This window comes from Dendrobates tinctorius, unplaced genomic scaffold, assembly GCF_039654945.1.
Source record: "Dendrobates tinctorius isolate UK_male_01 unplaced genomic scaffold, ASM3965494v1 ptg000058l, whole genome shotgun sequence".
Taxonomy (NCBI): Eukaryota; Metazoa; Chordata; class Amphibia; order Anura; family Dendrobatidae; genus Dendrobates; species Dendrobates tinctorius.
Window position 1 is genome coordinate 10,624,112 of NW_027361726.1, and position 12,235 is coordinate 10,636,346.

Below are 12,235 nucleotides of genomic sequence, written 5' to 3' on the forward strand. Positions count from 1 at the left end.
CATCGGACGATGCCTGCACAGACCCCCGGAGCCTGCACAGACCACCGGCAGGCCGGCACAGCCCCCCGGCAGTCCGCACAGACCCCCGGGCTGTCGGCACAGACCACCGCCAGGCCGGCACAGCCCCCCCGGAAGGCCGGTACGGACCCCCGGCAGTCCGCTCAGACCCCCGGGCAGTTGGCACAGACCCCCGGCAGGCCGGTACAGAACCCCGGGCAGTCGGCATAGACCCCCCCTCCGGAAGGCCCGAACTGACGGCGCATCATGATGCGCACTGACTGCGCATCATGATGACGTCATTTCGGCAGCCAATCAGAGCCACAGCAGTGGCTCTTTGCATTATGGGAACTTCCTATTCCGATATCCAATACTGAAAAAATATCGGTACTCGGTATCGGAATTCCGATACAGCGAATATCGGCCGATACCCGATATTTGCAGTATCGGAATGCTCAACACTACAGATGACACTAAACTCTGCAGGGTAATCAATACAGAGGAGGATAATTTTATATTACAGGAGGATCTATGTAAACTAGAAGCTTGGGCTGATAAATGGCAAATGAGCTTTAATGGGGATAAATGTAAGGTCATGCACTTGGGTAGAACGAATAAGATGTATAATTATGTGCTTAATTGTAAAACACTGGGCAAAACTGTCACTGAAAAAGACCTGGGTGTATGGGTGGACGACAAACTCACATTTAGTGGCCAGTGTCAGGCAGCTGTTGCAAAGGCAAATAAAATAATGGGATGCATTAAAAGAGGCATAGATGCTCATGAGGAGAACATAATTTTACCTCTATATAAGTCACTAGTGCGACCACACTTAGAATACTGTGTACAGTTCTGGTCTCCGGTGTATAAGAAAGACATAGCTGAACTGGAGCGGGTGCAGAGAAGAGCGACCAAGCTTATTAGGGAACTAGGGGGTCTGCAATACCAAGACAGGTTATTACGCTTGGGGTTATTTAGTTTAGAAAATCGAAGGCTTAGGGGTGATCTTATTACAATGTATAAATATATGCGGGGACAGTACAAAGACCTTTCTAATGATCTTTTTACTCTTAGACCTGTGACGGGGACAAGGGGGCATCCTCTACGGCTGGAGGGAAGAAGGTTTAAGCATACTGACAGACGCGGATTCTTTACTGTAAGAGCAGTGAGACTATGGAACTCTCTGCCATATGATGTTGTAATGAGTGATTCCCTACTAAAATTTAAGAAGGGACTGGATGCCTTTCTTGAAAAGTATAATATTACAGGGTATATACACTAGTTTCTTTAATATTGCGTTGATCCAGGGAGCTAGTCTGATTGCTGTATGTGGAGTCGGGAAGGAATCTTTTTCCCCAATGTGAAGCTTACTGTTTGCCACATGGGTTTTTTTTGCCTTCCTCTGGATCAACATGTTAGGGCAAGTTAGGATAGGATATGGGTTGAACTAGATGGACTTAAAGTCTCCCTTCAACCTTAATAACTATGTTACTATGTTACTATGGCTTTTAATTAAAGGGCGGTTTCCTATGTAATGGGTGTAGGAAAGATGTGATCCCACTTAGACCATTTGGTATAAAACTTTGAAAAATTATCATTAGCCACAGCAAATTTAAGTTCGTATGCTCTGTGTTGAGCCATGATATCTATGATATGTTGAAGACTAGGAAGTGTATGACTCTTCCAATGATACACAATAGTGTTTTTTACAACTAAACATAAATGTACAATTAATGTTTTGACTTCTAAGCCCAGACTATCCAGCTCTTGAGAGAGTAATGCCGACTGTGGAGAGAGAACGAAGGTTTTACCATATATTTTGTGTATAACAGAGGAGACCTGCGACCACAGGGATTGGGTCACAGGGCAACTCCAGAACATGTGTAACAAGTCACCTCTTTTGCCACAGTTTCTCCAGCAAAGTAGTGACCTGTCGGGATCGAAATGAGCCAAACGAACCGGCGTAAAGTACCATCAGGAGAGCACCTTAAAATAGGTTTCCTGTAAAGTCATGGAAATGGTCGAGGCATAGGATAAGGACAATGCATCTTCCCAACTTTCTGCTGAAAAGGATGCCTTGACGTCTTTCTCCCATGTTAGCATATATGAATCTTTTGTGAGAGAGGAGTCCTGGTTAAAACTGTCATATATGAACTTGTGGCTCCAGAATATTGTGTGGCCTCCATTACTTAGGATTTTAACAGAAGGTTCCGAAAATATCTGTCTTTTCTGTAAGAAATCTAAGATAGTGTCCTTTAATATTTGATATTCCATAAACATAGACCAAGGTACTTTGTACTTGGATTTTACGTCACTAAAGGGTGACATTTTTCCGCCGTCGGAGATGTCCCCCAGTTTTGTAATTCCAAATTCAGACCACCTTACAGGGAGATCTAGTTTCATTATTGAGTATACTAGTGTAAGAGGTAAGGTTTTCAGGATTATCTTTTTAGCGGTTCCTCTCTTTGGAGTGGAGAGTTTCTTCCAAGCCAAAGAGATAGCCTGAAAGATTGGATGTGCTGTACAGTCAAATGTACGGTTAAAGATGGTATTTGAGATAATGACCCTTGGATGCTTGTTATTATTAAGCTCAATCTCTAAATCCAACCATGCTGGTGGATTTTCTTGATTGAACCATTGAGAACTTTGTTTAATAGTGTTGTATGGTAGTGAGCCAAAATACTCGGTATTCCCATTCCTCCATTCAATTTCTTTTTATACAAGACTTTATTAGATGTCGTTGGTTTTTTGTTTAGCCAAATAAAATTATTTAGTATAGTTTGGAGATTTGTCAATTGAATAGTTGGAAACGGGAGGGGTAAGCACCTCAGGACGTACAGTACCTTCGGGAGTATAAATATTTTGACAGTGAAATTCCTACCCCACCATGATAGGTCCCTGTCTCTAAAAATAGAGCAGTCTTTTTCAACGACTTCCGTTAATCTTTTTATATTGTCTTGTACTGTATCACGTAGGTTTTTATTTAAAATTATTCCCAGGTATTCAATATTTTAGTTTGCCAATTGAGGGATGAGATAGATTTAATTGAATTTATTTGCTGGTTGTTAAGGTTAAGGGGGAGAATGTTGGATTTGCTTTCGTCAATTTTGAAATTGGAGCAGGCCGAAAATTTTTTCAATTCCTCTAAGACTTCTGGAATAGAATTATCAGGGTCGATGAGGGTCAGAATAACGTCGTCAGCAAATAAATTTAGTTTGTGCTGACAATTTTTTGTTATCAGCCCTTTTATCTTATAGTTTTGCCTGATGTGTTCGGCCATTGGCTCCATCGCTAAAATAAACAAAAGGGGGATAATGGGCAGCCTTGTCTGGTGCCATTCGTGATTGCTGGAAACAATCTTAGCTATTGGGTTTGAGAACAAGGCCATTATTGACGTAATTAAATTATTGTTAAAACCGAATTTACGTAAGGTTTTTTCAAGAAAGACCCATCCCAGGCGGTCAAAGGCCTTTTCCGCATCCAAAGAAATAAAGGCCGTAGGAGTTTTTGTAAGAGCAACCATTTTCAATGAATTGTGAAGAAGAGAGAAAGGACCTGTTGAAGCGCATTGAGCACGAAACGGCTGTTATCCGTCTTCCAGCACATTGCTCCCGTGCCTATGCCGATGCCTTGTGTATGTGAAATAAAGTGATTTGATTCTTATGTACGGTGAGTGCCATCCTGCTTTCTCTCTTCTTCACAATGAAATGTCCTGTTTTTTCGTTATGGGATTGAGCACCCGTTCCAAGTGGGATTAAGGTGTTTTTTATTTAATGTGGAGAAAAATACATGTGCGGACATTTAGGGTAATTTTTTCACACAACGGTGCCGGATATCTGTTTTCTCAATTTGTGGACTATTCCCAATGAATTGATGACCCTTCTCGTAGCATCTGGTGGTTGTCTTCCCCTAACAAACCCCATCTGATCGTTTCCAATTAGGGAGGGCAAAATTGTACTCAGTCTGCTAGCAATTATTTTCGAATATATTTTTAGGTCCGTATTTATTAAAGAAATGGGCCTATAACTTCCTACTTTTTCCGGATCTCCTTTTGGCTTTAGAATGAGTGTTATTGACGCTTCCAGCATTTCTGTTGGAAATGAACCTTGTTTTGCTGCCCAATTGAAGGTATCTGCTAGATGAGGGTAGAATATATTGTTAAATGCTTTGTAATAAGCATTCCCGAAGCCATCAGGACCCAGTGATTTTAGTAGAGGAAATCGTTTTATGGTGTCTTCAATCTCATTTTTAGAGAATGGGGAAGTTAGGAAATTGAGGTCATCTGGCGAAAGAGTTGGGAGGTTGATTGATGCTAAATATGACTCAATATCCGTCTTTGATGGTTGGGGATGTTGTGGGTTTAATTTTAGATTATATAACTTTTGATAATATTTAGAAAATTCTTGGACTATATCCTGTGGGTGAGAAAGAATGGAGTTGTTATCGGTAATTAATCTGTTTATTCTGTTATGAATTCGCTTCTTTTTTATGCGATTTGTCATGTACCTTGTTGCTTTATTGAGGGAAGTATAGTATTTATAACATGAAGATTTGATGGCAGCATCATATGAAGAGAAGAGTAGATTTCTAAGACGTTGTCGGAGGTTTAGTAGCTCTGTTTGTATGAAGGTAGAAGGTGATAGGAGTTTTAATTGAGCTTTTTCCTTGTCTCTAATTATGTCCTGTATTTCTTTAACCTTGGTTCTATTTTCTTTTTTTTACTTTGGATGATATGCCGATAATCACTCCTCTGAGGACTGCCTTATGGGCACACCATCTTGTGAATGGGGTGGTGGAGTCAGGGCCATTTTCCTTAAAATAATTCTTTATGGACTTTTTGATTGAATTTTTATGGATAGGATCGTGAATTAAATTGGAATTGCATTTCCATAATTGTCTATTGTTCAGTAGGGGACCTAACATTAGTTCTCCTGTGACTGGAGCATGGTCGGATATTGATCTATCTCCTATAGCTACCTTGTTAAACTTTTGAAGAGAAAAAATGTCAGTGATTATCAGATCTATCCTTGAGGCCGTCTGGTGGACATCTGAAAAATAACTGAACTCTATTGACGAAGTGTTTATGCACCTGAATACGTCATAGAGTTCATTTCTGAAAAGCCAGTCGTTCAAGTTACAGGCTTCAGTTCTTGCTTGCGAGGAGGAGTCCACCAGCCTGTCGGGAACCACATTGAAGTCTCCTAGCATCAGTAGCACACCTTTTCTCACCAAAGACAGTTTTCTCTGCAACTTATGAGGAACCTAATTTATTGACGGTTCGGGGCGTAAATATTTACTATGGTGGATAGCTGGTCATTTATATTACATACCAGGATGTGGTATATGCCCATATCGTCTTTATACTCCTCTAGGAATTCAAATGGGACCGAATTTTTAATAATTGTAAGGACTCCTGCCTTCTTCTTCTTGTTATTAGATTGATATATATGGGGGAACCCATTGTCGTGAAAATATGGATGGTTACCTTCCAGAAACTTCGTCTCCTGGATGCAAATAATGTCAGCCTTTTACTTCTTAAGCTCTCTCCAGAGTTGGAACCTCTTATGGGGGCTATTTAGCCCTCTTACATTGTACGTGATAAGTTTGATACTCATCTATACAGCTATCACAAGCATGTGACAAAGATATCAGCCAGATAGCTGAGTATCAAAGTGTCGATATGACCAATCACTCAAGAACTTGTCCTGTAGGAAATGTAATAACCTTAATAAACAACAACCAACTTCAAGCATGGAGTGCACGAAACAGTATACTTAAAGCATAAACAATGAATTTAGGTGCCTACAGTACTGGAGTCTCGAACCAGAAGAACTGTGTAAAGCTCTCCAATAGGTGCCTTGCTCAAAAGAAAGGTACTTCTAACCTAATGGGGGTATAATACGTGGTTGAGAATTTTTGGGTAGAACCTCATTGTTGAGGTAAAGCAAGCCAGGTGTGCTTGATGTAAGCAAAACCTATGTAAGTGAGTAAACTATTCATCTATTGTCCCTGGAGTGGGAAGGCTCAGCCAGAGATCTCAGGAAGTTTGCCCCTTCTTACGGGGAGAATATTGGTATAGTTTTACCCCTGAAGTGGATTAGTAACTTAAGGGGAAAACCCCATGTGTAATGGATCTATTTATCTCTAAGGGTTGCAGTGATTTTGTGGAAGGACCTCTGCTATGAATGTGTCACCGGAGGAGGAAAAAACAAAAATACAAGCTAAGTCCAGAAAACCGGAGAGGTTGGTAGCTAGCATATTTCAGACCCCTGATCCTATTCACAACAACTAACAGTAGCCGTGGGGTGTTCCTACGGTGGTCCTAGACACCTCGTTCACAGCCGGAGAACTAAATAAACCTAAAGAAAGAAAGGGGAAATCTAAACAACCCCAGAGCAGACCTCAAAGCAATAGACAGCCCCTAACATGTATTGACGGTAAAAACAGATGAAAACACAAACACAGACAGAAAGACAGGCTGAGCAAACGATGGGGCCCTCACTAACTAGATAGGACAGGAAAGAAAAGCAACTGTCTGCAATCACCTAAAAACCCTGCCAAAAATAATGTCCAACACGTCTGATAGAAAAGGCCCTGAAGTCACTGGACTTCAAAATCACTATATCAGCACTCAGGCATATTCTGAAAACAGAGCAAAGAGATCAACTGATCAGAGACAAAAATGGAGTTCAGCCAGTCCCAACCAGGGCTGGCTGAACACAAGCACTAAGTAAACAGACAAAATCTCATGGAACCACAGCAGAGCAAAAACTTAGCTTTAGTAGACAGGACTAAACTGGAGGCCAGAGCTCAGAGCAGAGAGGATCACCAGCAACCCAGCAGGGCGTCGGCGGCCTTATATCCACTCAGAGATTCCGGATGTCCAATCACACTCCACCTGTTCAGATGACAGGTTTTTCCCATCCAAATCAATTTCACTACCTCCTTTCACCAGCAGAGGGAGTTCATCAGACATCAAAGGTAAAGGAGAAAATGAGCTCATAACAGACCTCCGTAGATCCAATGTTTCCTTGGATAAATCTGCAAAAGTCTTTAGACCTTGAAAGGGTTCTGGGAAGGTCTTCTCTGACTTTAGGTATTGCTGAATTTTCTCTTTTGTTTTAAAGAAATGAATCCGAAGCATTGTATCCCTAGGAGATTCAATTGGGATCCCTGATGGACTTGGCAGCCTATGGATCCTATGTATTATCAATTCAGATTCCGTGAGTGATGGTATAGCTTTTTGAAAAATGGATTTTACATGGGCCGCTAGATTTTCTTGTGCAATGTCCTCAGGTATGCCACGTATTTTAAGATTATTGCGGCGACTTCTGTCCTCTAAGTCCGCCAGTTTCGTTCTAAGTTTTTGCATTTCTGTGGACAAGTATTCAGTGTCAACTATGTCTATGGCTTTGTGTTCTAGTCTTACAATTCGTTTTTCTTGTTCTGCAAGTGTCATTTCGAATTTGGCCAATGCTCTATCCATTCTGTTTTGGTGTTTATTAAAACGAAGCTCAAATTTCTTATCAATATTATCCGTTAGTTTATTTAGGAAATGTTCAATGTTATCAATAGAGAGGGTTTGACCAGCTTTGGACGCAGAGAGAGGAGGGAAATTAGAGTTATAGTCTTGTTGGGGAGCGTCCAGTCTGGGCTTATTTTTAGCTGGACTAAAATTAGGGGAGTAATCGCTTGAATCCTCATCCTCTTCTGAGGCTTCTCTAGATAAGGCAGAGTGTTTCTCTCCCCAAGACCCTGGGGTCTGTCTTTTGGAATTGAGTGATAAGTCCATCTCATCAGATAGGAGATTCTTTTTAGAGTAGGTGGTTTCAGGCCTATTTTGACTCGGGAGTTTAGATCCCAAAAGGATCTCGTCTCTTTTTAGCAGAGACCTAGATTTGAGTGGACTAAGGACCTTAGCTTGGTCATTTGAATGGTAATTTTTTCTACATGGTTTGTGGCAAGATGAGGTATTAGACTTTACGAGTGACCTGGAATTTTTCATTGTGTGTATGTTAAGTAAAATTTGTGTACTCCCCTCTAAATTATAACAAAATTAACTCTTTGTCTTGGGTTACTCATCTTGGCTGGATTGATGGCAGAACAAGAAGAGAAGTGATTCCTGCAGTACAATTCTACAGAGTGCTAACAATATGAGGTAATATACTAGAGTAAAATTCGGGTTAGAAAACACTAGAATCACTAAAGGTTACCAGAATTATTCACATCATATACGGATGTAGCAGTTACTAGAATCAATCACAGAATATACTAGAATTAAGGTAAATTAAACAAGAAAGTCAATATTGATCCACAAAGTAGCTGAGTTGACCCAAGAGGTGTATAAACGAAACTTTCAGTATAATAGTTCAGGCTACTAGGTGCAACAACTTAAGTGCATTAATCTCAGAGACACTAGGATTAGGTCCAGAAGGGATGCCAATGAAGAATTTGGGGTCTCTTCTATGGTTGTAGTAGGTTCTTTAATTATCGTTGAGATCGCAGCTGCAAACTAAAATAGGATCCCAAAGGATGTCGCAACAGAGATCACCAGGCGCTGTTAGGCTAATGTAAGTAAGTCCTTATCACAGTTGGACCTAGCATCGCTCGGAACAATGAGGTCTTAAGAACTAGTTGTGACTCAGGAGCAATCACCTGCGAATCAATTTACTGTTAAAGTATATGTAAACAGCTTAGGAGCTGCAGGGGATGTAGGTACTGTGATTGGAGGTCGCAACTTTGATGCAGAAAGAGATCCCTTATATGGGACTGAAGACTGTAAATTGTATATACTCTGTGGGCCTCTCCACCACTGCTACAGGGGGATGGAAAAGTCCCCGCAGCTCCAGAAGGGATGGGCAGGCAGTGAGAGTTATAAGTACGCAGCGGGGATCGCCGGGGAAGAGCGGGAGTTGGCTACAGTGAAACTGAAAGCAAAAGTAGGAGTTTCCCCCGCGCTCCTGGAGACGCCGCTGCTGTGTCATGTTTTATAGGCAGAGATCGCAGCTTGCATGTAAATAAATCTCTCCCCTCAAAGCTGAAGACGGTCACCTGTAATCAGCTAGTGAGCCTCTCCGCCGCTGCCGCAGGGAGTTGGAGATGTCACTGCAGCTCCAGAAGGGACGAGCAGGCTTCGTAAGTTATAGAGACGCAGCGGGGTCGCCGGGGAGAACAAGGGCCGGCTGCGGTAGAAGTGGGAGGGGTTTATCTTGCACTGGAGGCGCAGCAGCTGCGACCACAGAGCACCGCACGGCAAAGCTCCGGGAGCTGATGGAGGTAGTCAAACCACTGGAGAAGTCGCCCAAGGGTGGCAAGGGGTGAAGTCGGTGAGCGCTATACTCACAATCGCACCCCATTCTCTCAAAGGAGCCACAGTCTGAGTCGCCGTCCCAGTTCCTGAGAAGGGGTCACAGCTGAGATGTCACTCGTCCTCTTCACCACTGAATCGTTGTAGAACCGCAGTGAGGGTCTGTTGTCCCGGTCTTCCGACGCAGGGTCGCAGCTGCGATCTGCGGCTGGTGGCGGCCTAATTTTCGCTTTTTGTGGCTTTCTCCTTCTGTTGGAGCCCAGATGAAGATAGGGGGTCCTGGGGGTTGCAGATGGGTGCCTCATCGGTGATGCCTTGCAGATTTTGAGGGGTCCTTAAGGTAGAAATCCTGTGGTGTAAGTACTGGCAGGCCCAGAAGTGAGGTCTGGTGAGGATGTGGGCCTCAATACCGATCTTCTCTCAAAAGTTGATTTAGATGATATCTTTTGGAGCCAAAAGTATCCTCATAGTGCCAGAAGGACTCTGAGAGATATTTGGAGACAGGATGGCTTGCTGAAGTTGAGTTAAAAGTCAGATTTTGAGGTGTCCCTTCAGAGCTCCCAAGAAACCTGTCTCACATGTCTGTGAGCTAGGCCACGCCCCCTCAGTGTGTGAAGATTACAGGCATGTGCATGAATCTGCAACATGTGTGTGTATCAGTGATTGTATGGGTGTATGTATAGGTGAGTTTATAGGTGTATATATAAGTGAGTGTGTGGTGTATGTATAAGTGAGTGCATAGGTGGATGTATGAATGAGTGTATGGTTATATGTATCAGTGAGTTTGTAGGTGTATGTAAAAGTGAGTGTATAGGTGTATGTATGTCTGAGTGTGTGGGTGTATGTATGAATGAGTGTATGGTTATATGTATCACTGAGAGTTTGTAGGTGTATGTAAAAGTGAGTGTATAGATGAATATATGTGTGAGTGTGTGGGTGCATGTATGTGGGAGTGTATGTATAAGTGAGTGTATAGGTGTATATACAGTATGTGTGAGTGTGTGGGTGTATGTATGGGGGACTGCGTGGATGTATATATAAGTGAGTGCGTTGGCGTATGTATAGGTGAATGTGTGGGTGTATGTATGGGTGAGTGCGTGGGTGTTGTATGGGTGAGTGGGTGGGTATATGTATAAGTGAGTGCATGGGTGTATGTATTAGTGAGAGCATGGATGTATGTATAAGTGAGTGTGCGAGTGAATGTATGGGTGAGTGTATAGGTGTATATATAAGTGAGTGTATGAGTGTATGTTTGACTGAGTATATGGGTGTATGTGTGGGTGAGTGTGTGGGTGTATGTATAAGTGACTGCATTGGTGTAAGTATTAGTGAGTGTGTGGGTGTATGTATAAGTGAGTGCGTTGGTGTATGTGTAGGTAGGTGTGCCTCTTACCGCTGTGAATAGACTGAGACGGAGACTGAAGGGCATCCAACATGTCCTCTTTAATGACTGTCCCCCCGATGACCCGCAGCACCACACAGCAGCTACATGACAAACTCCGCAGCACCACACAGCAGCTGCCCGACTCCACACACAGGCCCAGGTACCTTCACTTCCTTTCTTTCCTGTTTGACGTCCCTTGCAGCTCTTTCACTGTGGCTGCCCTAGGCCTACCGCCACAGCGCTTCACCTGTCTGAGTCTGTCCGTCTTGTGGTACCCCGGGCTCTTTCTCAGTCTGCGTCTTCTTCTGTCAGGGCCACCCCCCTGACCGTCTCTGTTGTCAGTCCCTTCTAAAGCTTCTGTCTCCTGCGTCAGTCTTCTCCTTGCCTGAGCTCCTCTCCCTGGACTGACAAACTTGGAACTGACTTGGAACTCTCTATCCCTCCTTATATCCCCTTTCTCTCTGGGAATTCCCCTCTAGAGTTCCTGTAACCCCGCCCCCCATGACTGTGCGGTTTCGTAGCCCTAAGCTGATGTTCAGTCCTTTTCTCACAACTCTCTACTGCCATCTTGTGGCCAAACTTTAGTATTACACCCATCTCCACTATCTCCAGCTGTCTCCCATCTATAAATACAACAGTCCACCTAAAGCACACTATACCTTAACCTCCTTCTGCAGACAGGTCCGTATGTCAGTCCATTTCCCCTACACTCCTCCTTCCTTTGACCATTGTCACCCTCGACAATTTCGTTCCCCTCTTTTACGTTCTGAAACTTCCCCACCTTCTTTTGTCGGACCGGTTGTTGAGCCAGGCCCGCGATGCAAAGGGGGCTGAACCAAACTGGGAGCAATCATGCTCCGAGTAGCTTACGGCTACCCGCCGGCATGTATGCCACTATTACAATTCCCTCTGGTTTTGCTAAAACCACCCGGATTCCTCTACGAGTGCATACTTCCAACTTTTCTCTCGTTCTGTGACATGTTGCAAATATGGAGCGCCCTATGTAATGTACTGTAAGGCATGATTTTGCTGGAACCTTCCAGAATTTTCCATTCTATGAGAAAGCTGCTTGCCATACAGCTGCAGCCCCCCTCCTTTTGCTTCTCCCTCCTTAGCAGCTGTGTGTGTGCTGGTCTACCTGCATCTGAAACAGGACACCAGTCATTTCCTGTGAAGCTAGGAATGTTAATTAAGCTGAGTGGAGAGCATGTCTTTGTCGAAAACCAGGGGCTTGAATTCAGCTATGGGAAGTATTAAAACAAGTCATATCGCAAAAACCATACACCGCAGAGATATAATAATCACATCTCTGCGTAGGCAACGAAGCCAGCTTTCTAACCTCTAATTTTCATGGTTCTAACCCCTCCAGAAACTGAGATATGGATTGCTCCCAAATGGAGTGTCTTATATCATGTTTGAAGTTGTTTTATTGTATTCAATAAACTACAACCAATGAGACCCTCGGCATGTCTATACGAGCTTCCCTAGTTAAGATATAGTTATTATAAGCTTTTAGTTAAATGGCAACTTGGAGAAAGGGGGGCTTA